The following is a 27,213-nucleotide window of genomic DNA, read 5'->3' as shown; positions in this document are numbered from 1 at the left end:
AGGGAAAAGAAACAAAAAAGAAATAAGCATAGCATGTGCTGATTTACACTCAATCTCTATAGTTCTTTTTCTGGATGCATATGGCATTTTCTGTCCAAATCTATTGGGATTGTTTTGGATCACAGAACCTCTGAGAAGAACCAAGGCTGACATAGTTGATCATCATAATTCTTGTTGTTATTGTGTATAATGTATTGCTGGTTCTGCTTGTTTCACTCAGCATCAGTTCTTCTCAGGCCTTTTTAAAATTAGCTTGTTCATAATTTTTACAGAAATTCAATTACCTTCATATACCATGGCTTATTTAGTCATTTCCCAATCAGTGAGTATCTACTCATTTTCCAATTCTTTGCTACTGTAAAAAGAATTACTACAAACATTTTTGCTCATGTGGGTCCATTCCCCTCCTTTATTATTTCCTTGGAATATAGACCCAGTAATGGCACTTCAGATCAAAGGGTATGCACACTTTTATCGCAGTTTGGGCATAATTCAAGATTGCTCTCCTGAATGGTGTGAACATTTCACAATGCCATCAACAATGCATTAGTGTCCCAGTTTTCCCACATCCTCTCCAACATTTATCATTATCTTTTCCTGTATCTTAGCCAATCTGAGAGTTGTGAGGTCGTACCTCAGAGTTGTTTTAATTCAAATTTCTCTAATAAATACTGATTTAGATTGTTTTTTTTTTCTTATGACTAAGGATGGCTTTAATTTCATCATCTGAAAATTATCTGTTTATATCCTTTGACCATTTATCAATTGGGGAATGACTTGTATTTTTATAAATTTGACACAGTTCTTTATATATTTTAGAAATGAGATCTTTAGAAATACTGGTTGTAACAGTTTTTTCCCAGCTTCATACTTCCCTTTTAATCTTGTTTCTGTTGATTTTTTTTTGAATGAAAACTTTTTAATTTAATGTAATCAAAGTTATCTATTTTGATTTTCATCATGTTCTCTAGTTCTTCTTTGGTCACAACTCCTCTCTTCTCTAAAGATCTGATGGATAAATTATCCCTTGCTCTTTTAATTTGTTTATGGTATCATCCTTTGTGCCCAAATCATGTGTGCATTTTGACCTTATTTTGGTATGAGATGTAAAATGTCAGTTTATGGCAAGTTTCTGACATAATTTTCCAGTTTTCCCAAGAATTTTTGTCAAATAGTGAGTTCTTATTCCAGAAACTAGAATATGGGGGTTTATCAAATACTAGATTACTCTAGAAATTGATTATTGTGTTATGTGTATCTAATCTATTCCTGTGACCTACTACTCTATTTCTTAGCCAGTAGCAAATGGTTTTGATGAATGCTGCTTTACAATATAGTTTTAGGTTTGCTACTGCTAAGCCACAATCCTTTGTATTTCTTTTTCATTTATTCCCTTAATATTCTTGACCTTTTGTTTTTCCAGATGAATTCTGTTATTATTTTTCCTAGATCTATAAAATAATTTTTGGCAGTTTGATTGGTATGTCACTGAACAAGTAGATCAATTTAGGCATAATTGTCATTTTTATTATATTTCAAACTTTCTTCCTAAATGTGATCTTTTTAGCCAGCTAGTCATTTTTAGCCAGCTAATCATTCCTCAAATTTGTCTTTTTTTAAAGATGAACTGCAGCCTACTCATGAATTCTTCCCATATCTATATTTATAAGATAATTATAAAATATATTTCTAAAACTTAAGATTTTATATGGATACTAATAATTTACCATTTTATGAGAAATGTTTGCTCATATCTTTTGACCACTTTTAATGGATTAAATTTGATCTATTTATATTTAGCCCAATTTTATCTTCTTTTTGGATTCTGACTGTTGTTCGATGTTCTAGATAATTCTAGTCTTGAGTCATTGTTAGATTTAATGAACATGATTTTATATATCTTTACCCAACATTTAATAGCACAGTACTATAAGACCCTCTAAAGTCTCTTGTAGACTTCCTCTTGAGTTGTTATAAAACCATGACTTACTACTCTTTGAGTTCCTTAATTTGAGATTTTAAAAGAAACATTTTTTTCTCCTCTCCTTACAATGTGGAGAACAGAGAGGTACTCTAACAATTTGTTTACATTTTCTTCTAGGTTGAAACCAACCTCTGGAAACAGAAAAGTGATCTGATCATGGCAAAAATATAAATATTTTGTAAGTTCTTATTTTTATTTTTGCATTTTTCAGTGTTTAATGGTACATAATGTTTTTTTGAAATTAACTTGTTGGACCATATATTCTGATGCTCTTGGAAGTAGCCTTTTCTTTGTTACACATCCAACAGATATTTGTTGAGTCCTGAACAGGTTTAAAGCAGAGCAATGAGTTTGTACAAGATAAAGACATAGTCTTTGCCTTCAAAAAGTTGATAATCTTATAATATCTCAGATTGCTGTTGAATTTGCAAACACAAATTGGTAGTGTTAAGTGTCACAGATGAAAAAAACCAAAACTTGGAAAAAATTAGGTAACTGGCTCAGAGTAACTAAGATATTATCAGAACCAGAGTTTCTCTTTTTTCCTTGGAAACTCAGATTTTTTTTTTTTGACTCTGAAACAAAACTGTCTGAAGTCCAAAAGACTGATAAGAAATGAAAATTACAGTATACTATAATAATATTTGATAAGCTATATATAGTTCAAAGTGTTGTAGGATCACAGAAAAGAGGGAAATCTTTTTAATAAATTTGGAATGATTGAGGCAAGCTTCACTTCTGAAGAAGAGAAAACTTTGACAAGGAGGAAATGTGAGGAAGAATCCCTTGTAGAGGGAGGGGATTCAAAGAGATAAATAAAGGGAAATTCAATGTTTGTTTTTGGAATAACAGTCCAGATTGGCTAAAAAGATACATCATGACAAAATTGTGAATTGCCTTGAATGACCAGCTAAAGAAATTAATATGTATTTGGTAATTTTAAACTGAAGAATATTATGATCAGAATGATGCTTTCTGTTGTTGATGTATGGGTATGTGAAAGAAAGAGACAATAAGAGAAAGAGAAAAACAAAGAGAAAGAGACAGAGAGAAAGAGATGCACACAGAGAAACAGAGAGACAGAGACAATGAGACACACACAAAGATACACACAGAAAGAGACACGCAGAAATACACAGAAAACCACATATAAAGAGAGAGAGAGAGAGGGAGACAAAAAAAAAAAAGAGAGACAGACAAAGAGGGACAGAGAGAGACAGAGACAGAGAGACACAGGAACAAAGATATAGAGAAAGACATAGAGATGGACCCAGAAACAGACAGACATGGACAGAGATAGACACAGACACACAGAGAGAAGTAGACACAGACACAGATGGACAGTGAGAGAGAAAGAGACAAGGAAAGACAGAGAGATAGAGGAGAGAGAGAGAGAGAGAGAGAGAGAGAGAGAGAGAGAGAGAGAGAGAGAGACAGTGACAGAGACAGAGATGGAGAGACAGAGGGAGATGGAGAAGGAAAGGGAGAGGGAGAGGGAGAGATAGAGGAAGAAGGAGAAGGAGAGAGAGAGGGAGAGGGAGAGGGAGAGGAAGAACATAAATCAGGGAGAACAGCTATGAGTGTGTGGCAATTATTTAGGTGTGGGACATTAAGGGCCTAAGTTAAAAAGTAAATAGTGGAAATGAAAACAGAACTAATAAGAAACATATTGTGAATTAAAAATGTTTAGCTACTGGTGACCTTTTAGGAACTACTATATTTGTAAGAGGAAAAACTTGATGAGAAGGAGAATCCAGTTAGAGTTTGGCTTGAATTTTAGATGAAATGAGAGTTTAGTAGCCAGATAAAGAGGCCTTCTTTATTTGAAATGAGGAAGGTAAAAGAGATGATATTTTGTAAAGAAATGGAATTACAGTATGCTTATGCATCATTATAGTAGTTTCATAGTTGTAGGTTCAAGTAGAGAGGATTTGTACAGAGGTCACCAGAGGGACAGGGACATGATGAAGAGTGCTGCTTCAGTTTTTATGCCTCTGGCTAGATAAGGGATTTCATTTTCTATTACTGTGATTTTTTTTTTTTACCTCCAGCTCCTACCAGCATGATTTATTTTCTTTGCTTAAAAAAACCACAGGTTTCAATGTACAGCAGTTAATTACAGCATTACTAAGCTTTAATCAAATTCTTAGACTTAGCTCTGTACAATGCCCAACTCAAGAAGGATCATCCCATTCTTAAGTGAATGCCCATTCATCTTGAATTGTTGCCCATAATTTAGACATACATAAAATCATTCACTGGCTGATTCATAAAGCATGTGATTTTTAAATGTTTTAGAGGCCTATTCAGCATTAATATTTGTTCAGCAAAAAAAGACAGGAACATCAGTGATTTTACAATTCCTTTTATAGAAACAATAAATTTCCTTGGGTCCAGCTATTTTGAACATATGATAAAATCATGTATATAGATATATACTATTAAGACTTCTGTTTTTTTTATTTTTCACACATGTGAGACAAAAATAAAAATGCTGAATTCTTTTCAGAGATACTTTCAAAGCATTTTTATTCAGGTCTTTATGGTTTAGTGTTTAGTCCCTTCCGACACTGAGATTTTGTCATTCTATGACAATTAAGAGAAATTCTAGAAATATTCTGAATATTCACTAGATTGAATTCTAATTTAAAAGCAATTATTTATATATAGAACAGGCTTTCAAAACTGCACTATTTTAGGAGGAAGACAACATGAAAACTATCTGATAATTTTGCAAAAATTATAGTGAACTTATTTTTTTTTAAGGATAAGCAGAACTGTAATTTAAGATGAGTAAAATATGCATAAATTAGGCTTTTTGGAAGAAAGAGTTTAGCAAAGCAGAATGAGATCCAACCTCAGAATTGGTTAAGTTCAACTTTGACAAATACTGGTAATGTGACCCTAAACAAATACAACCTCTCACACTAGACAACTATGTAAGACTATATAAATCACAGAAAAGGTAACTTTATGAGTTAGAAGAGAAAGTTTCTTAATCCAGGAATCCCCTATACCAATGAAATCACACTGCTAGTCTCCATTCCTATATTTGTTCCTCTTATTTCTGAGGTGCTAGTATGTTGAATTTAGAAACAAGAGGTCATCACATAGGCTGTGTTTTAGATGGAACTTAATGTCAAAAGTTTCTCACTATATAATTATCTTTTTACATAAGTTTATCTCATATAATGATTTTGATCCTACTAATAGCCTATAGTAGCATTGGAATTATGTGGCATTTATGGAGAAAATTTCTTTGAAGGTAACTCATATGATGTTATATTTTCATATTATTTTAAAGAAATATACCTGATCTTGTCTTATAGACAAAAAAATGAATTTGCCACTTTTCATAAAAGTCTTTTGAAAATTGTGTAGTCCTTTGGAGACAGAATGTATGGAACCTTTGCCAATGAGTAAACGCCCATGATTAACAGCACGGATGGTGTGATACTTTTGGAGTCTCGTGAAATTATGCTATAGGTTTCCTTAAAAAAATAAGTCACATATGTTCTGTGATTCCAGCCCTTTAACATGCCCCAAATAGGCTGCGTATACTGTGCACTTAAATTGTTCCTCTAAGCTTCCAAAATGTGATTTGATGACTGATGATGATGCAGATCCTGAAAGAGGGAAGGGAAAAATGTCAGGAAAAATTGATTTTGAATTTTTCTTAGCATCACTTAAAAGTAAACTATATTTTATTATTGTTAAAAATCTGATAACCATTCAGATATATTCCATTTGACTGAATTGAGTAAAATTTAAGGACTATAATAGTGTACATTGTGAGAGTATTTAAATATGATGTATTTGTCTTGATGTAAATTGTATCAAGTTATAAAGAGTTGGCTGCATTTAGTGTTGAAATAAGAGTCTACTGATCCTCTTGTTTATTATGTTATTTTCAATAAAATTATAGGGAAATACAAAGCAAATAAATGTCTTATACAAATACTTCTGATTTTGCTGAGATTCAACTCTCAGAGTGATAACTAATAATAAATGATTTATTGGACATAGCTAGAGGCCTTGGAAAATATAAATCCTTGAAAATTCAAGTAAACATTTAAGTATTTAATATATACAAAACACCATGTTTTGGCAGTATAATTCTTATCAAAAGTTGCTATCAACGATTGATGAAGACATAGATGACATGCATATGCAAATCAAAGAAGTCACAGAGAAGTTAACACATTGGATATAAAACTGAGAACCAAAAGTTGAAAAAAATTCTTGACAAAAAGCCACGTTGATGGATCCTATGTAATAGATGGAAAATGAATATATCTTAATTCCATATTTAATTTAGGAAAATGTTAGTTGATCAAAAATATTTCTCTTCACTTAGTGAGAAATTAATAAATATTTAATGTTGTAGTTAAAAGGGAGCTGTGGCTTGACAATCCATGTGAAAAAGATAAATGTAGGGCTGTAAAGTGGGCAGGAAGATTGGATTTGGATTGAGAGAACGTGAGTTCAAATTCATGATTTATCCTTTATTAGTTACTAAACCTTTTGACAAATCATCTGGAGCCTACTTTCTTTATCCCCTAAAGTGAAAACAAATTTGATTAGAATAACTCTTTAAGCTTCTTTTCATGTCCAATTTTATGATTCTATCATCCTTTGATAGGATATGAGAAAGAAAGAATTATGGTATGTAGTCTCAATATGAAGTCAACAATGTGAAAAGACAGCTGAAGCGATGAATTTGGTTTTAAACTACAATTAGAAGCCTTATATTGAGGATAACAATGGCTCTCTCCAGATGACATACAAAATATTTTGATTGGTTCCAGATACTACATTTTAGGAAATTACAAAACTATATACCTGGTTGCTGATAGACTTGAAACCATGTCAAAGAGGGAACAATGATACAAATTAGTAATATTTAACCTGGAGAAGAAAAAATGTATAATGCTTTTTGATGTGCTATATTAAATGGAAAAAAAAAAAAAAAAAAAAAAAAAAAAAGGATGAGATTAGTTTCTGTTTTGGCTCCAGAGGTCAGAAGTAATTGCAAAGTCTGTTCAGAGGCAGATTTTGGTTCAATATAAACAGGCCAAGAAAAACAAAACAAAACAAAAAATATTTTCTCACAACCAGAGCCACTGAAACTAGCTGTTTAAGGAGTTGATACAGTCCAAGGGAGAAAGGTCAGTGATCCAGGATTTTGACTATTGGGTATAATCTAGTTCAAGTACAGTTTGGACTAAAATATCACCAAAATTCCTTTCAACTCTAAGGTTCTTTGATTCTATAGCCTCTCTTAATTATCTCATCCTTTTGGGTCTCAAATGAATCTTTTCTTTTCATTTCATGTAAATTTTTTCCGAGGAAAGTAAATCCAAATGTCCAAATACAGCAATATAAAGATTAGATATTGGATGGCCCCTAATATCATAGAGCTTATAATTGAATAGGGTCAAAATATTGTTTGAGGTTTTTGTGTTCAACAAATTTATAAATATGGATGTGTTTTGTCATCCTAGAAAATAGAATTGGCAGAAAAAAAAAAAAAAACCTCTGACGGCATAAATCACTTATAATAGTTTTCTTCATAAAAGATCCGCATGTGTGCTTTTCCTCCCCCATTTAAGAAATGTTGTTTAGGCAATTAATTTCTTTTCATGTTCTGAAAGTTATCTTCTGTTTGGTTGCTCTCTTGCTGAAAGGTCCGATTAGAATAATTGTTTCTACACTTGTACTTGCAAGACCAACAAAATGAGGGGAAAATTAGCTTTTTTTTTTTTTTTTTAAAGAGGAAAACTTTAAAACAATTTAAAGTCTTTTAAAATCTGAGTCCCTGACCAAAAGAAGGATTACCCTTTCATGTCTGTTTCCATGAAGATTTACAAAAATGGTCTTTTTTACTTGTATAGTCTATGGAGATTGAAGCTTTGAATTACTGAATTGTAAAAGCTAATAATGGAAAAGTCAACTTTTCTGAGTCTTTCAGATCAATTAGCCTTGCATAAATTCAGAGTTACACATTTCTCTTTGGTTTCAAATTAAATCTTTTGCTTTTCTTTACTGATAATTATCAGGGAATTTTTTTGAGAGTGCTAAAATATAAAATGCATAAAGAATAAATAGAATGGTTGCTTTCTCAAAAGTGTGGATACTCATTTTAACCCTCTTCTTTTAAGATTTTAGAGCAAAGAATACAATATTTGGAGGATTTATCAACACAGATCTTCACTGTTTGTTTTTCAGTCTACAATCAAAACGTCCATAGTCCGCAGCAAAGCCCTGAACAAATAAATATTTAGGTTTTCAGACTTCCTAATAGGAACATAAGGGCAGTGTTTTTTGCCTTTTAATTTGCTCTTGATATTTCCTAGTTTCCTGGACTTAGTTTTCCCAAGATTATAAAGAGCAGAAAATTCTATCAATCCCTAGTGAATAATTCACATCACTGTTGCCTTTTGCTATCACATATTCACACTTTGTACATTGTGCTTCTATAGAAGAATATCTGAGGTAATTATGTGGTTGAAAAAGATCTCAAAGTGATAGAAGATGGATTTGATATTTCCATATATAGAAAATGCTGTAAATAGAATGGCAGCTGTACTCATAGCAGATCGAATACATATGCCAAAAAGACAGATAAATGATCATACTGAATTTATCCATGTTAACAGTAGCCTTTTAACCAAAGATTAAGCGATCCTGATTCCAACATGAAAACAGATACTATATACATGTCCATGATGCATTCCCATGTTTTGAGGATGACTTATTGAAGGAGTTGAATCGAATGTTAGCCATTTTCAGTATTAAGCAGATGTGTAAGGTTTCATTTATCTGATTATGTTTTATAGACTATTAATTGTGTTTACTTTTAAATTTTCTTTAAGTATTAGTTGAAACTTTGCACTTACTTTTCTTTCAGTTAAAAACAGTGCTTTCTTTTTCATTTAGCCTTCATATATGAATGGTAAACTAGATATAAGGTATTTACAGATGAGAAAACTTAGATATTAAGTTACTATGACCAAATTGGTGGCCAAATAACTTCATATCTATGATCCTAAGTTTTCTCATCTATAAATATTCTATTTTTTCATTAATTTTCTACATTTTATTTTTTCACATTTTAATATTGCTTTGGGAACCAGAGATGGATGAATAACTAAAAATAATAATATTTATATAGTACTTTAAGGTTTGTAAAATATTGTACATGCTATTTTATGGGACAGTTGGATTCAATCTAGTAAACGTTTGTTATATACCTGTTGGATATAATATACTGTGCTAGGTTCTCTGGATTCAAAGATGATAGAAGACATAATCATAATTGAATAGGTGTGAACACCAAGGAACCAGAGAGACCATCTAATTCAATACTTTTATTTTACAAATAAGGAAACTGATACCCAAGTATTTATGGCTTCCTTAAGATTACAAAAGTGAGTATCAGAAGCAGGCTTTTAATGTAGGCCTTATGACTTTCAAAAGAAAACTGAGGATTAGATATTGGATTGTTAACTACTAGTTAACTACTAACTAATTAGTAACTACTAGCTAACTACTAGTTAGATATTGGATTGTAGTAGTTAACAGTAGATATTGGATGTGATTGCATAATTTTTACTTTTCATAGAGACTTATGTATAAAAAGACTGAGATTTCATTAATATCATATAAGCTTTTTTCCACCCACTTTTTCCACAGTATACTATATTCTATTCTTTAAAAAAACCTAGAACTTTTGAAGAGTGAATGCCATTGTATGGATTGGAGTTCTTAAATCTTTCGAAGTTATTTGTCTTTATAATGTTATTTCACAAAGAGCTTTTTGGGTTTTGTTCATTTCACTTTCCATCATTTCATTCAAATCTTCCTAGATTTCTCCTTTTATTTTTTTCCAAAAGAATTGTATTTTATTATATTCACATACTATAATTTATTCAGCCATTTCCCAATTGGCAGACATCTCTTTTGTTTTGCTTGATTATGAATGTTAGAAGGAATTTAAAATTTTTTTCCAGTGGGAAAAGAAGTTGGGAGGAAGAAAAAAATAGATTTTGGTAATTTAAAAAATAAAATTTAATTAAAAATAATGATATTCTATTACTGTTCTGTAAGAAATGACCAACAGGATGATTTCAGAAAGGCCTGGAGAGACTTACATGAACTGATGCTGAGTGAAATGAGCAGGACCAGGAGATCAAAAAAAAAAAAAAAAAGAAAAAAAAAATAATGATATTCTTTTTTACTAGGTTGTGCTCCAGTTGGCTGTATTTTATAAGGAGGTCATGCAATGCCTTGTAGTTTACATTTGTTGCATGAAAAAACTGGACAAAAATGCCTCATTAAAAACAACAATAACAACACTTGCTTCTAATTCTGGCTCTGACATTAAGTAGTCCTATAATCTTGGGCAAATCATTTAACCTTTTTGGGGTTCAGTTTCCCCATCTATACAAATGAATATGCAGTTTCTTTCTCTCTGAGTGAGAAATTATTTACTAAAAAGTATCATGGTGATCCAAAATAATTTAGGCAACATTCAGATAGACTGTGTCTACCTCCAAATAAATGGCTTTTATAGTAGGACAATGTATTTCAGTATTCCCTATTTTTGGAAATACTATATAATTGACAAGTACAAATATTTTCATTAGAGAGCCACGTGAGAAACGGACTTTTTCAGTCAAGGATTTGAAGTCTTACAGAATTTGTATTCAACTTACCAAATGATTCTTTTCTACAACTGTGATGGCCCAAAAAGCACCTTTGAGTTTAGTCATGTAAGCCATTTCCAATGTCTCCAATATGTACTACACTTTCTTTATTAACTCTTTATCACTCTCCACAGTGGCTTTTCCAAAACTTTTCATCACTTTTCAAACTTCCAATGCTGCCTCCCCTCAGTGTCTCAACTGAGAACCTTTCCTCATATTTTATAGAAAACACTGAGTCCATTTACCTTGATCTCCCTCTTTTTTTTTCTTCCTCCTCTCACATTACTCATATGACCTCTGCCACTATCTCTTCCTCACCCCATCTCACATGATGAAATGACCTTACTTCTTACCAAGGGTAATTCCTCTATTTGTTCAAGTTATCTCATTCTCTTCCATCTTCTCCAATAGATTTCTCTCTCTGTTACTCACACTCTCATTTATTTTAAATCTTTCTCTCTCTAGTGGCACAGGTCCTACTATCTTCAAATATGTATATGTCCCCTTCATTTTGAAAACAACAAACATTTGATCCTTTCATCCTTTCTATTGTACTATATCTCTTATTTAGCATTAAGAGTCTTTCATAATCTAGATTCCTTTCTATCTTTATAATTTCCTTATACCTGACTCCCTACCATGTAGTCTTTGATCAAATGACAGTGCTCTACTAATTTTTCCCTGGATGATAAACTCCATCTCTACCTGCCTCCCATTCCTGGAATGCTCTCCCTCTTTGGTTCTGACTATTGACCTCCCTGGCTTTCTTTAAACTTCAACTAAATCCTGCCCTTTACAGGTTTCACCAAATCCTCTTAATCTCAAAGAGTTCCCTCTGTTAATTATTTCCTATTTATTCTATGTACTTTACTTTTATATATTTGTTTGCATGTTGTACCCATTATTATAAGTTCCTTAATGTTAGAGAGCATTCCCAGTACTTACCTCAATGCCTGGCATACATGTTTATTATCAATGTTTATTTATTGATTGATTGTACATTGGTTTCATTCTCAAATCATAGATATAAATGAGCCATGGATCATTTGCTCATTTTCAAGGGTTTATATCAATCAATCAACCAACAAATTAGCACTTATTAAGTGATTATTGTCCTAAGCTTTGTGGATCCAATGAAAAATAGAAAACAATGCAGTATCCCTTTTAGGCAGTAGTGGTTCTCCATTGCAATGATAAGTAGCATGTTAAAAATATTGCTCTTGGGGCAGCTAGGTGACATAGTGGATAGAGCACCTGCCCTGAAGGACCTGAAGTTAAAATTTGGCCTCAGACACTTAACACTTCCTAGATGTGTGACCCTAGGCAAGTCAATTAACCCCAAATGCCATATGTGTGTGTCTCTGTGTGTGTGTGTGTGTGTGTGTGTGTGTGTGTGTATAAACTCCATTTTACAATTCTTTTGGAAGTACAGAAAAAAACTAATTGATCACTTTTGAAATCTTTCTTCAAAGTCTTAATCTGAAAGGGTAAATGTGTTTTATTGTGAGATAGTTTTCATGTGGAAATTTGACTTGACAGAACTTTTTAAATGCCTTTGTGTTATGTTAGTGATTGAGAAAAACAAATGTTGTATAGTAAGAAAAACAGAGTTGCCTTCCTCCAATTTAATCATGCCATACCATATCCCTGGGGGGAAATATGCATATTCTATGGTCAACAAATTAGACACAAAGAGATTAACTTCCTGAAAGATATGTAATCAATCAAGCCCTATTAATTCTAGAAACCAAAACCTAGAACTTAGATGCTAATTCTTCCTGCAATACAAAACTGTTGTTTTCAATTTATATTAATTTTAATATCATTGTGAAATAATAATATCATATGACTTTGTATCTTGACATAAACAGTCCTATCTCTCCCATTCTCACCCCATTTCTTCCCACCAATATTTTTTTTTTATTTTACTTTCTATTGCTAATCTGATAAATAACTATTACAATTTGATCATATGATCAAAATTGTAAAAACGATGGCAGGCAGGTAAAGGTATGACAGGCTAATGTTCTCCTTAGTTTGTCAACTATCTTTTTATCTTTATTTTCACTATATATTATTTATATTCTTTTTATCTTTATTTTTGCTATTTTAATGAGCCCTTCATGATCCCCCCCAAAGAAAAACATAGAAAGGCAAAAAAAAAGAATCCAAGATGTATAACAAATTTTGCTAACACTTTCAGAATTGCCTCAAGATGAAAATTTAACATGAAGGAGTATTTGGGATAGAGGAAAAATGAAAGAGGGCATGGGAGAAAAATGAGAGGAAGAGATACTATGTCAAAAAGACTTCAGAGATGTAATATATACAATGTTGAAAAGATTTCAGAGGTTATTAAACAGATTTGAGTTATTTTTGCTTTTGATGGATTTGCTTTGGGAGGAGGGACAACCCTCTTCCCTCAATCAACTGGTTGCATTTGCTTGTTCTTATAACAGACTGAAGGAAGTGTTTAAACACTAATGTATTCTATAAAAACTAACAATTACGGAATGTTTTTTAAAAAGAAAATTACATTAAAGATGAATGAGTGTATATTGAAATAATTATGTTTTAAGGTGTGTAACATTAAAAGATATTGAATGGAATATCGACTGTTTTGTAGAAATAACAATAATGAGATTCCTGTCACCTAATCTTACAATAATTGTGTTATTACTATGCAAATGAAGGCATTACTTAAAAAAAAAAGTAAGGAAGCTAGTCAGATCCTTGAGGCAGTCCTTTTTCTCCTCTTAAAGCTATGCTATCAATTCTTTTTTAGGATGAAGATTTTTTTTCAAAACAATTTGGAGATGTTCATTTCATTATTTTTCACTAAAATTCCATTACAGTATTTTTCAGCTGCCATAGGTATCAGATCAATGGTTGGTGATTTTATATGTTTTTAGTCTCATGTAGAACCCAGAGGAATAATTAAACCAAATAATTACAGCTTACCTTTATCCTCTATAAAAGAAATAGAATATGTTTCCTGCCTGAGATATAACCTACTGTCCTTATCTCCAGTCTCCATGCATACATATCATTGTTGGTTCTAACATGTGATCCCAATGCTTCTCAGTAGCCAGCAGGGTCATTTTCAGTTGAGATCCTCTTAGGGACACCTTTTGCCTTAAAATGTAATTCACTTGGTCCTTCCCAGTCATTTCTAAATCAATACCTCTTAGAAGAACCAGGCATTATCTTCATTGCTTATATTCATTTTATGCCTTATGGCACCAACTAAATGAATATCAATGTTTGGGAAAAATTGCATCTTGGTTCTTGACCCAAGGCCATGCCTGTTGCTGCAACAGAATGGTATTTTAAACTGATGCCTTAGGGGGCTTGCATCTAAAAAGTTAAATTGTATTTCCCACGTAGATTGAAATTTTTCATTATAGTAATTGATGTTTATAGATAATTTTTCAGGAATCATACAAAATTCCATTAAAAATTCTTTGCCCACATATAGCAGACATATTAAAAGAAGGATAATTCAAAGTGAGTACTTACCTGGTAAAATTCAGCACATTCAGTATTTTTAACTGAGATTTTTAGGCTAATATCTATAAAGAATTTATAGTGTGAGAAGTAATGGAGAATAGTAGATAGGGAACTGTCCTTAGAACTAGGAAGTTGTAAATTCTAATTCTATCTCTGATACAGAATATTTATGAGATACTGAATAAATCACTCATCCCCTTAAGAATATGACAAAGAAAAAGTATGGACCCATATTGGCCAGGAAAATTTCTTCATCTAGGAGTTCCATATACCAAAGAATTCATAGGTCAAGCCTCTACTCCTAACATATAAAATAATATAATTATAGTTAATTTTAAATTGCTTATTATTGATCTAGTTACTATGCACTACTCTATATATACAAAGACTAAGGGGGTTAGAAAAAAAGAGCAAGCATTTAAGTAGTGATCATATCCATACCAGCCAGTAGGCTAATGATCACTTTCCTGATATTACCTCATTTAATCCTTACAAAAGCCCTATAAGCTAGGTACTGTTATAAACCTCTTATTACAAATGAGGATAGAAATTTAATGACTTGTCTAGGTTCACACAGCTATGAAGTATTTGAGGCCTAATTGGAATTCAGGTATTTCTAACTCTCATATATATATATATATATATAATTCTATATATTCTATAATTCTATAATTATATATAATTATATATATATATAATTTCTAACATATATATATATGAGAGAACTCTATTCAAATTCAAACTCAGCTACTTATACCCTATCAGTGTCCCAGTTTCCTTAATTATAAGATGAATTAGATAATTTCTGAATGTATCCTATCACAGCTCCAAATCTCTTCTAAAAGTGTTCATTATAGAATGTTAAACCTCAAGAGAATCGGTAAGGTGGCCTTGTTCAACCTCTTGATTTTCTAGATGATGAAATATGGACCAACAGAGATGAAATGATTTGCCTGAGACTACACAATTATGGCTAAGTCTCCTGATTGTAAAGTCAACACTCTTTCCAGTATTCTGCATCACCTCTCAAAAGCTGAATGCATTGGCCTTGACCTTGGGTGCCTGCATAGAAGACAATAATTTTACCAGTGAATCACAATTGATTTTCTATTCATATTCATGTTAGGAGAGAAAATAACATTCATTTCAAACTCATTGTTTACAATTTATGATATATGAAATATGTGTGTATTTATATATATAGCTACATCTCTATCTATAATTAAATACCTATGTACGCATACATGATATATGCTTGTATGTTATTTAGCAAAAGTCAATAAGTTTTAGTATAATTTATAGTATTTTCAGGAAGACTAAAATGGCAATCAGATTTTTCCCATATAGTTTGAGACATGTACTACTCCTTGAATAGATGACATATTTGGTTTCTGCTCGGTCTTGTTAGGAAAGTTTATTTTACAGATCCTCAAAATCCCACTACTGACTTTCACTATCTATAAGCAATTATCCTGATTATTCTTTTTAGATCTCAAATACCACCTCATGATATGCATGAAATAATAGTCACACATAATAGTATGTATTATTGTACCAAATAATAGTGGTGTATGATAAATTGTCTCCATTAACAAGAACAATAATAAATAATATTTCTAGTCATTGACTTAACCACCTGTCTAGGTACCACTGCCCATGCTGTTGAACAGGGTTTATTCTAGCTAAGGTCACAGTGCAATAAATCTTTGCAAATGGGATTATAGTGAGAATTTTTCTGGAAACTGTGGTCAACTTAGAGTCATGTCCTCTGTTTAGATTTGATGGGAAGTGCTGATGACCTTAAATGTAGCAGATATTTTTTACATAGCAAGTATTCATGTTTGAATTGTTAAAGAAGAAATGCCAGAGTCCATTATTTTATTGCATTCAATTTTTAACCATAAAAATTGAATTAAACATAAACAAAAAAGAAGGGGCATGTTTAAGTGGAATGAACATTTTTAATATTACATTATCACATGGGATAGACAAAGTATAGGACTAAGATGTTAGGACATCTCAGATCTAGTCATGCCTTTCTCACTAATACCTGTGTGATCTTGAATATATCGTTTTACATCTCTGAGCTTCAGTTTTCTGCAAAATCAAGTCACTGGGATGTTGTGTCTAAGAGCTATTTATTTTCAAAAACAGATAGCAAATAGGGAAACATAATCTTCCCTCACTGACATTCTTCCCATCCCCTGTGCTTTTGTTTTACTTTAATTGACTAATAGAATAAAAGGAAATTGGTAGGGTAGCCTTTAGGGAGAGGGGAAGGGACTTTTGACTGATTTGGCTGTGTTCATGAGATTCTTTGTAGTGTGTATTCAGGTAAGTATCAAGGAAGACCACAAGGTATACACATTGGGCAATAATAAGGACCATTGACGATCATGGTATAACTATGAGAAATATCATGGTCATAGTATTATCATCATGTTAAGTGATTTGTCTTCTCATACTCAAAGTCTTCTGACTACAAATTCATCATTCTGGTTTCTATGCCTATTAAAACACAAAATGATAGTATAATTTTTTCAACAGCAAATTTATTAACCAAAACATCATTATGTTAAAATGGCATTGTACTTTTTTGTACCACAAAGTTTTTCAACTCTTAGTAGTCAAGTAGTAATTTTGTGCCAGGCAGTCACACACTGACAATTGAATGTCATAACAGAGAGGAAAAAAATTTGGAAATATTCTAATTTATTTAACCATTATTGCTAAAAAAATGGCAAATAACAAAATATACTCGTATTCCCTCAGGGAATAAAATCACAATATATCAAGCAAATCACTTAATATGTTACCCACAGTTAATTCTTATTTTGTAATGCCAGAGAAACTGAGGCAAGATAGAGATTAGAGAGTTTTTAATATTTTGAGTTTCTGAGAGGGAGAGATTTTCTGGGGAACAGATCAGAATCCCTTATTCCCTCCAGGGCTGAACTGGACTTTCATCTCAAAGAATTCAGCATCAAATGTGAGATTCCAGTGATTTTTATACGGCTCTAAGTCATCAGGGGAGATAAAGGGATGGAGTCTGAACACTGTTGAGCCCAAGAATTTACAGGCAGGAATCATTAATTCGGTTATGACAGGTTGGGGGGTAGGACCATAAATTCTGACAAATTAGGAGTGAAGGGGGTAGTCACTAGAGACAGAAAGTCTGGAAGAAGAGACAGGTAAGTATACCTCTTAAGTAACTTATCTGCAATTTATGGTTCTACAGAATGCTAATGGTCAGGGCTCCCAGCCCTAATTATCTCAGTCCTAATGGTCAGGAAGAGGGTTTGCAACCAGGGGGATTGAGGCAGAATAATTCAAGGAAATGAGGCAAGACAATTTAGGGAAACTGAAACAAGACAATTTTGGGAAACTGAGGCAGAACAATTTAAAATATTTCAAGTTGTTCTTGTAAATATGAAAATAGATGTGTATAAAGTATAGCATAAACTTATCAAACTATTAAAACTCAATACAAATGTCTGCTATCATTGTTATTATTATTATTGTCATTAAAGTGCATTTACATTTTAGATATGAAACAATCTAATCTGCTCTTTAAAAAAGAGGGTATATTTTAATTATTTTTATTTTTATTATTATATTTTTATATTTTAAGAGGGTATTCTGCATATCATTATGACTGAGTTTGGCTTAGTGCTTGGCACAGAGTGCTTGGTACAGGTGATGCCTATTGCCTTAACTTCTTGACTGAGAAGTATTTTTCATAGTTTTTATTTGACCTATAGGAACTGAGGCATTCTAGCAATAACTGGAGGTTTTCCTAAGCACTTAGAATTCTGAATCATTTTCTTACAATGATATTTTGTTTTGAACAATGAACAAAGAATTATGATGGTCTCGTATACATACATATTACATATATATAGTTGTATATACTTATCCTATTGCATATCATACTTATATATTTTTAAGCTTTACATGGTATTTTATAATTGTAACAGGAATTAAATCAATTACCTCATTTGATTCTCATATCAACCATACAAGCTAGCTAGGACAATTAGCACTATTCCTACTTTACAAAGGAGAGCATTTAGAATAATAAAGGCTAAAAGGTGCTATTAAGCTCAGACTCTGTGACTCCAAATTCATTACTTTTTCCTACTGTAGTGAATTGTTTTGATTACTACTTACTAAACAAGACCATGTTCCTGGGGCTATGATTTTCTAAATGACATGATTACACAGGCATGTATATTTTGTAAAATGGTCTAAATGCACAACCTATAATAACCTTATATGTTAGAAAGCAAGCATTGCATAATTAATTCTGTATTGACCTTAGAGACCAGAAGATCTGTATTCAAATTCTGCCTCTGATTCTTAGGAGTCATGTGACTATAGGAAACAAATATGGCCTCTCAGTGCCTCAAGCAACTGCTAAAGACAGCAAGTTATAGCTTAGTTGCAAATCTGGGTCAGAACAAGGAGTTCCTTGTTACATTAGTAGGATTGTTTGTGGATACTTCTTTTCTCTTGCTCCCCACCCCCCAAAATCAACAGATCCTAATGCTTCCTTATATTTATTATTTGTTAACAAACCTTTTATTAAGGTAGTAACAGGAAGTTATTTGTTTGCATACATGTATATGTATATTTATGTATGTAAAAGAATCTAGGTATTCTAAATTTATTAATAAGACATCTAGTTGATATAATGGATAGAGTGCTAGGCCTGAATTCAGGAAGATTCATCTTCCTGAGTTCAATTGTGGCTTTTTAGACCTATTGGATATGTGACTCTGGATAAGTCACTTAACCCTGCTTGCCTCAGTTTCCTCATCTGTAAAATGATCTGGAGAAGGAAATGGCAAACTACTCTAGTGTCTTTGCCAAGAAAATCCCAAATAAGATCATGAAGAATCAGAAAATATTACTGAACAACAAATTTCTTTACAAACAAATATATTGTTGTACTTTTCTAATTATAATTTTATAATAATTAATTTTATTTTGTGATTTACAATAATCCTGTGAGAGAGGAATTAATTATTATCTCAACTTAAAAATTTATGAAATTGGCATTTGAATTGAGCTTTCCATAACACCAGGTCTAACATTGCATTATCTACACCACATTTCTTCTGGTGTTCACCATGTAACAATTATTGACCATATATTAAGATCAACTGGATTACATTGATTCTGGATATGAAACAGGATATCTGTCTGAATTAACAAATGAGTAAATGAAAAAGCATATATTAAGCACCTGACCTGCTGTGGACCAAGCAGTATGCTAAGCATTGGGGTATAAATACAAAAGCAAAGTCAGGGTCTGCTTTCAAGGGTCTTATATTCTATGAGGAGGAGACAATAAATTTAGGAGAATGGTGAACAGGAATGGGCACTGATGCTGCTATAAATTACAGTGACAAGATGATAAATGAGAACTAGGTCTGTTGTCCTGCATATTTGAAAATAGTGCATCTAAATACATGGTGAACTTGTGGTTGAAAAGACTGGTGTATTATCAACACTACCCATTCTTTTATGGATGCAATTATAATTTATGTGATAAATTCCTTTGATTTCCCGACTTTGGTGTAAATATATACACTACTTTGAGGTAGTAATTAATAGTAATTGAGTACTACTAATAATTACTTCACTGCATATTATTCTCCACTGATCTAAGTCCACTGATTCTTAGATTGTGATGAGATATGATGATATGGCATTTAACATTTTCTATCATCTGGATCAATCTACATTACTAGCAGTTCCAAATAAGTAGTTCCTAGTTTTTCACCTCCATATATCCATGTAGGCCATCTCCATATCTAGTACATTCAATTCTTACCATTTCTTAATGAAAACTTTCTTTTACTCCAATGCCCAGTTTATTTGTCATATCTTCCAAATACTTGCCAGAGCCTCTCAGGAAAATGAATTTATCATCAAAATTTTTGGAGTGCATACTTTACCTACACCTTTTTTTTGTCCTCATCATTTTCCATTTTTTTAAAAGCATATTTATTTGTGTAGCCATTGTGGTTTCTCAGTGGCAGGTAATGTGCTATTGTTTTTCATTTTTGTAATTCTGATGTCTGGCACAGTAGTCAGGGCTTAACAAATGTTTGCTCAGTTGAATTGAACCTACATTTAATAGACCAAATTTCTCGAGCAGGGCCAGGAGATCATTATATACTTCAACAACAATACTATATGATGACCAATTCTGATGGACCTGGCCATTCTCAGCAATGAGATGAACCAAATCAGTTCCAATGGAGCAGTAATGAACTGAACCAGCTACACCCAGCGAAAGAACTCTGGGAGATGACTAAGAACCATTACATTGAATTCCGAATCCCTATATTTTTTCCCACCTGCATTTTTGATTTTCTTCACAGGCTAATTGTATAATATTTCAGAGACCAATTCTTTTTGTACAGCAAAATAATGGTTTGGTCATGTATACTTATTGTGTATCTAATTTATATTTTAATATATTTCACATCTACTGGTCATCCTGCCATCTGGGGGAGAAGGTGGGTGGAAGGAGGGGAAAAATTGGAGCAAGAGGTTTGGCAATTGTCAATGCTATAAAGTTACCCATACATATAACCAATCAAAGGCCATTAAAATTAAAAAAAAAAATAGACCAAATTTCTCGAAGGGAAGAGTTTTACCTTTTTTATTGTGCAATATTTATAGTATTCAAAGCTGGCTACAGAACACTTAGCTATAACCTTATCTCCCACTACTCTTACTATATGAACATTTCTTCTTTAAATATACTGCTTATTTACTGTCCCCTAATAAACCCTGTGATTTCTATTATAACAGCAAAACATACACACACATACACACACACAATCCTTTCTACTCTTTCAACTTCACAAGTCCCATCCATCATTTAAAGTACGGCATTTCTAATATAATTTTTGAGTTATAATATCTTTTTCCCCTTCCATATCTGCTTTTTAAAAACCCCAACAACAGCAACCTTTAATGATTCTGTATGCTCCTGTATTTTAAGTGCCTTTCCAACAACTACATCTGTTCTTAGAACACATTTATGTTATTAGTAGTTAATAGAGGTGTTAATGCCCTATTTCATCACTCTTCCATCCTCTTCCTCCTCCTATCTTGGTGTCCATAAAATCTACTTCCATAAATATCTGTTGGTTTGAGTTTACATGGCTATCAAAAGCTGCCTGAATTAATTCAGATAGAAATTTGGGGACTAGAAAGCATATCCATGTAATAATGTGAGTTTCTTCTATTTGTATACTTTTAGCTTAAAATGTTTTTAAAGTTAAATTTTTCCCATTAAAATCATGTCTGTAAATTAGACAGATTGTTGGCATCACTTTGTTACCTGATGTATCATATTAGAATTTATATTAGTATTGACTTATATGTTTGAAATTGTGACCTCTCTTTGGATGTGGCCATCAAAGATAGGAATGAGTAACAAACCTGTGATTTCCTTGTTTTAAAGAACCCCTGAATAAAGAAATTTCCTCTCCTGAAGGACACTGGCACCTCTATATTTTATAATCAAATCAATTTAGAACTGAATAATTGCATGTTTAATCTATATGATTTCACTAAATTGCACATTAATTCCCTTGCCCTTCCTTTCCTTTAGATGTGAGGGACTGTGGGTATAGAATATTGCTTATTTTGTCTAACATGAGAAATATAATGATATATTTTGCTGAATTATTTTCCTTTTCTTATCTTTTATGTTCTTTGTTACAAAAAGTGGGTGATGGGTAATGAATAGAAAGAGGAATAGATTTGGAAAAGAAAGTAGTATAAAAATAGAAGAAATTTATAAAAGTATATTAAAATAAGGTAAACTATATAGCCTTGTACTTCCATGCTAAGCTATTAATCCTTCCTTCTTTATTTCTTTCATTTGTTATTTTGTTCTTTCATAGTTTACTTCATTTACATTCAAAACAATTTTTTAATTTGTTTTTAAGATTTTTGAGTCCTAGTTTCTCTCCCTTATCCTTACCTACAATTAAGAAACCACTTGTGAAGTTATACAAAACATTTCCATAAAAGTCAAGTTATGAAAAAAATAGACCTCTCACCCTAATAAAAATTAAAACCCTCAAGAAAAATTAACTTAAAAAGAGAGACAGAGAGAGGGAAAGAAGGAGAAGCAGAGAGACAGACCGACAGACAGAGACAGAGACAGAGAGAGACAGAGTCTCAGTCTGTATTCAGATACTACAAGTTCTTTGTCTGGGTATGGATAGGATTTTTCATCATAAGTCCTTCAGAATAGTCATGGATGATTGTTCTACTGAGAATAACAGTCATTCACAGCTGGTCATCCCAGATCATTGTTATTACTTTGTATGATCCATTTCACCTTGCTTGAGCTCATGGAAGACTTTCTAAGTTGTTTTATTTTATCCCTTGAGAGCATCTTGCTCATCATTTCCCATAGAGCAATAATATTTCATCATAGACATACAACATAGTTTACTGATGGGCTAGCAATCCTGTTACAAAAGACTTGTTAGCAGTGACTTTTTCTTTGTTTGATTTTTAATGTTCGAATCCAGTAGCAATTTTGCACCTGAGACAGACATGACCAATAATGGATAAGTCAGAGAGGACAGCCTAAGGTAATCAGGCTTCAGTAGCCACACCTTGATGAAGCAAGATAAACAGGTAATAGTATGAGAATTAATGTGCAGAATAATTGTACCACCCTCAAAATGAAGCATGATGCTCAATTTTTGGAGTGTGAGACAGAGTTTCATTCATTCTACCTAAGTTACAACTTACTTTTTTATCTCCAGCACCTAATATAGTACATTTACTGAATAAATATTCATTGGATGGTATAGACCTATTCTTGATGAAGCCATTTTGGCTCTGTCACCATTCTTTGCTTTTTAGATGCTCACTAATCATCCCTTTAGTAATAACTCATAGAATTTTGCCAAGAATTGAAGTCGAACTCATTAATCTATTTACACAGTTTGTAAACTTCATTCTCCACCCTTCCCCTGCCCTGGCAAGAAAATTTGGACAAGTTTTTGCCATTTCCCAATCTGTGTACTCTCTCATTTTTAAGAGTGTTTCAAATACTACTGACTGACTCAGCAATCAAGTCTACCAGTTCTTTCTCTAGCTAAGGTCTATAATTTTTAGAAATCAATCAGGTGTTGTACCATAATTCCCTTATCCATGTGGGCATCAGCAGTTGATTTCCTATTTTTGCTTTATTTATTTATTTATTTTTACAGGGTAAAAATCATTCCTGATGACCAAGAGAATATAAAAAAAAATTAATTTCAGTAGCTTTACCTTTACTCTGGCATCCATTACCTTTGTACTATAAATTTCTAGCAGTGGTCATATTTCTTCTTTGATTTTCTACTTTTCCCTAATATGGCTAAGAAAACCATTTTGGGTTTATTTAGCATTCTTTGCCAATCTTGGGTCACTTTGAATTTTAGCACTTCTGAGTCATAGAACTATGTCATACTTTTAACTTTCTTCTTGTAACTATTCTAACTTCTACAATCTATATATGTCTTCTAAATAAATTAGTAGTTATGTATTCAATTCAGTGCTAAGCAATAGGGATACAAATAAGAAAACAGTCCCTGAACTCAAGGAACTTACAATTTAATAGAGAGAAACAACATATAAAAAGAAGCTAGAAAATAGTTTTGAGAATGTGGATTTAACACTGTCATGTGGATATCTTGTTCCATGGAGTTGAAACCAGGTAGAAATGAAGTTGGGTGTGAGGGGAGAGGAGAGAGCCTAGAAGTCTAATTCCTGCCCTCTATTGTAATGCCAGAGAAAATGAGGCAAGATAAAAGAGGGCTATGGGATAGAGTATTAAGTCATCTTGATTCTCTATATTCAAATCTGGCCTCAGACACTTACTAGCCATATGAATCTCAGCAAGTCCCATAATCCTGTTTGACTCAGTTTCCTTATCTGTAAAATGAGCTGGAGAAGAAAATGACAAACTATTTCAGTATTTTTGCCAAGAAAATTCCAATTGGAATCATGGAAAATCAGCCATAACTAAAAAAGATTAAACAATGACAAAAATAACAAAAGAAAGCTTTGGGAGGCATTTAGGACTTCATTCTCCAGTTTTTCAATCAGATATGCATCTGTATTGATCTCTTCAGATAATTGCTCTCTTCAATGAAAATTATTTTTCTTGTGCCTTCAGAATTTCATTCATACTATCTGCTCATTCATTCTAGGCTGATCTTCCCTGTGGAATTTTAATCCAATGGTCTAAAATTCTATTTATTCTTTTTCTGAAATATGCCCTCCAAAATTATAGGTTCATATCCAACTATGTTTGACTTTCTTCTGCTTCTTCTTCTTCTAATAGTAAGATATAGTGGTCACTTCCTCCCAAGTTTATCATCATTTCTACTGCAGTAACCAGTTCTGGCTAATTGCCAAGAATCATATCCAGAATCATATCCATAACAGTTGATTTCATTATTTCCTCTTTTCTTTGTAGAACAAAATTATTGAATTGAAAAGAGCTTACAAATCATCTCTTTTAACTCCTCTCTCCCCATTTTGCACCTTGCTCAACACCACACAGATAACAAGTGGTAAAATTAGAATTTGAATTCAAGTCCTCTGAATTTAAATCCAACACTGTTCTCAAGGTAATCAGTAAATTCCTCCCAACTCTATCTCAGATCGTTTCTGCTAATGTTCAAGTAATTGAAGTTCTCCATAATTTCTTAAACTTTCCTGAATTAGGATGTTTTCCCATCTGATTTCTGTATTATCTTTATTGTTAAAATCAAATCAACAAATAAATGCATTAATACCTCTTGGCAATGTTGCCAACTAAAGAAGACCCTCCTTTTTCTTTTATGTTACATTCATATAATCTCTAATCTCCTGACAAAGGTAAGGATTTTCCTGCTTTTTAATTGCTTTTAGTTGAAGGCCTTCTTTCTTCCTCTCTCTAAACTTTTTTTTTAAAGAACACTTCATTCCACTGAAGAATTTCAAGAATGAAGAAACATTTTTCAAGCCCCTTTGTCTTCTTTTATTAGAAGGAGACCAATCTCAATAGTTAACTGTGAGAGAAAAGAAATATTTTCATTCTATTCTGGCTATTGTAATATTTTTTTCTTAATTTTTGCAAAAGAAAACATCTGTTCTTTGTCATTCTAGTTTCAGTGATCACTTAACCTGGAAAATTGCTGTGACAAATTCTATGTAGGCAATTTCAGCTCCAGAAGTGTTATTCTCTTTACTTTATACTCACTTTGTAAAGCACACTAAACTAATTCTCTTCTTACCAACTTCCTTCCCCTTTTCCTCCTATTCTGTTAATTGGATGATTCTCCTATCATTTGAGACATATTCTTATTCTCCCTTTTTGTTATCTTTTTTTCTTCCACCTTATCATTCAATTTGTTATATTTTAGTCTTCCCAAAATTTCTAATGACACACATTAATCTCTAGTGTTTGTAGTTCTATAACACACCAAAATAATTTTATAAATTATTTTATAATTCTTTCCTTTCTTTCTTACCCTTGCAAATTCATACTTTTCTCTCTAAGCCCAGTAGTGAAATACACACATTTGAAAATCTGAACATACTTGATGTGCCCTTGGGATATTTATTTCTATCCAGGTTTATTGATTATGTGTTTTTGTTTGTTTTTCTTCTTATCTATACCAAATGCCAAATGTTTTATGGTTCATCTTTTACTGAAGTTATGAGTGTACCACAATGGAATGGGGAATACTTCTTCCCTATATATGGACATATAAAATGACAAAATGAACTTCTTTAATTAACTGTTCATATACTGGAGTTATTATGGTTGTCCTTTGACTAGTTCTAAGTTAGTAGTTACCATATAATTTTTTTTTAGTTCATGAACATCTGGGTAGATCTCCAATTTTATTTTTGATATTGAAAACCACAAAGACACTTCTAACATAGCAGAGGAGGAGTTAACACAGTAAGCCAGTGACAAATGTGTCCTTTCACAGTGTTTTGATCTTAGATGCCATTTGGGGGGCTCTTATAACCCTTCTACAACCCAATCCCCAGGAAGCAAACAAAGATGTGCAATTTGCATCTGCTTTAAAAATGCCTCAGAGATTTTGGCTCTGTGAGTGTCAGGGGATTTGTAATGGAAATATTGCAAAGGAGAAAAAGGCCAGAGTGAAAACTTTGTTGACAAGAGAGTTCCATGGGCATTTCCTGAGAGCACATCAATAGATGTGTAAATAAATATAGATTTTGAAAGTTTTTTTTTTCTCCTCACATTAAAAAAGTCTCTCTCTCTCTCTTTATATATATATATATATATATATATATAAATGATCTTTCTTTGATTCTGATTAGTTGGTGTAGGATTGATAGTGGCTTTGGCCAAGAAGGGGGAAGATTTAGAGATAGTTCTATAGCATAATGTTTCTTTTTCAGTTCAGATACTTCTTTCCCTGCTCTTCTTACCATTGGTTGGTAGAATAGGCAGATGGCTTTCTCTGTACATGATGCTTTAATGGTGTTCTATTATTTGGCCAGTACACAGGCTTGGAACAGAAGAGCAGTGGAACTCTCACTTCCTTGCAGAAAGTTAGCACATTCACCCTCTGCTGGCACTGGGTCATACAGCCAAAGTTAGTATATGAACTTAACTTTTCCCTGGGGGAAGTGCAATTAGCTTACCAAGATACCAGGTCAGCTGTTAAAATTTGATTTTTGTAAGTGGGATCAGGTCTCCATCCAAATTTAGATAGCATCTAAGTGGAAGCAATTTAGACATTTAATCAAACCCAAATCTATTATACAAGAATTATGAATATTTCATTATAGATTCATAGGGCTGTGTATTTGTGTGTATTCAAGGATAATAATAATACTGGGATACATTTCAGAGGAAAGAGATGAGTGAAAATTAAAACACACACACACACACACACACATATACACACACACGATGGATTTAAGCCCAAGCAAATGAAACTATTATTT

The 27,213-nt window shown here is 32.4% G+C and overlaps 1 long non-coding RNA gene across 1 annotated transcript in view; it reads left to right on the top strand.

Annotated features, from left to right (window-relative positions):
• LOC116419288 overlaps nucleotides 1-27,213 on the top strand; it is a 247,324-nt gene that overhangs the window by 137,968 nt on the left and 82,143 nt on the right. The window contains exon 2 of the long non-coding RNA XR_004229556.1: nucleotides 2,102-2,162. This is a non-coding gene — a long non-coding RNA (uncharacterized LOC116419288). The remainder of the gene's footprint in view (nucleotides 1-2,101; nucleotides 2,163-27,213) is intronic.

This window comes from Sarcophilus harrisii, chromosome 5, assembly GCF_902635505.1.
Source record: "Sarcophilus harrisii chromosome 5, mSarHar1.11, whole genome shotgun sequence".
In the NCBI taxonomy this organism is placed as follows: Eukaryota; Metazoa; Chordata; class Mammalia; order Dasyuromorphia; family Dasyuridae; genus Sarcophilus; species Sarcophilus harrisii.
This window is presented reverse-complemented; position numbering and strand designations above follow the sequence as displayed.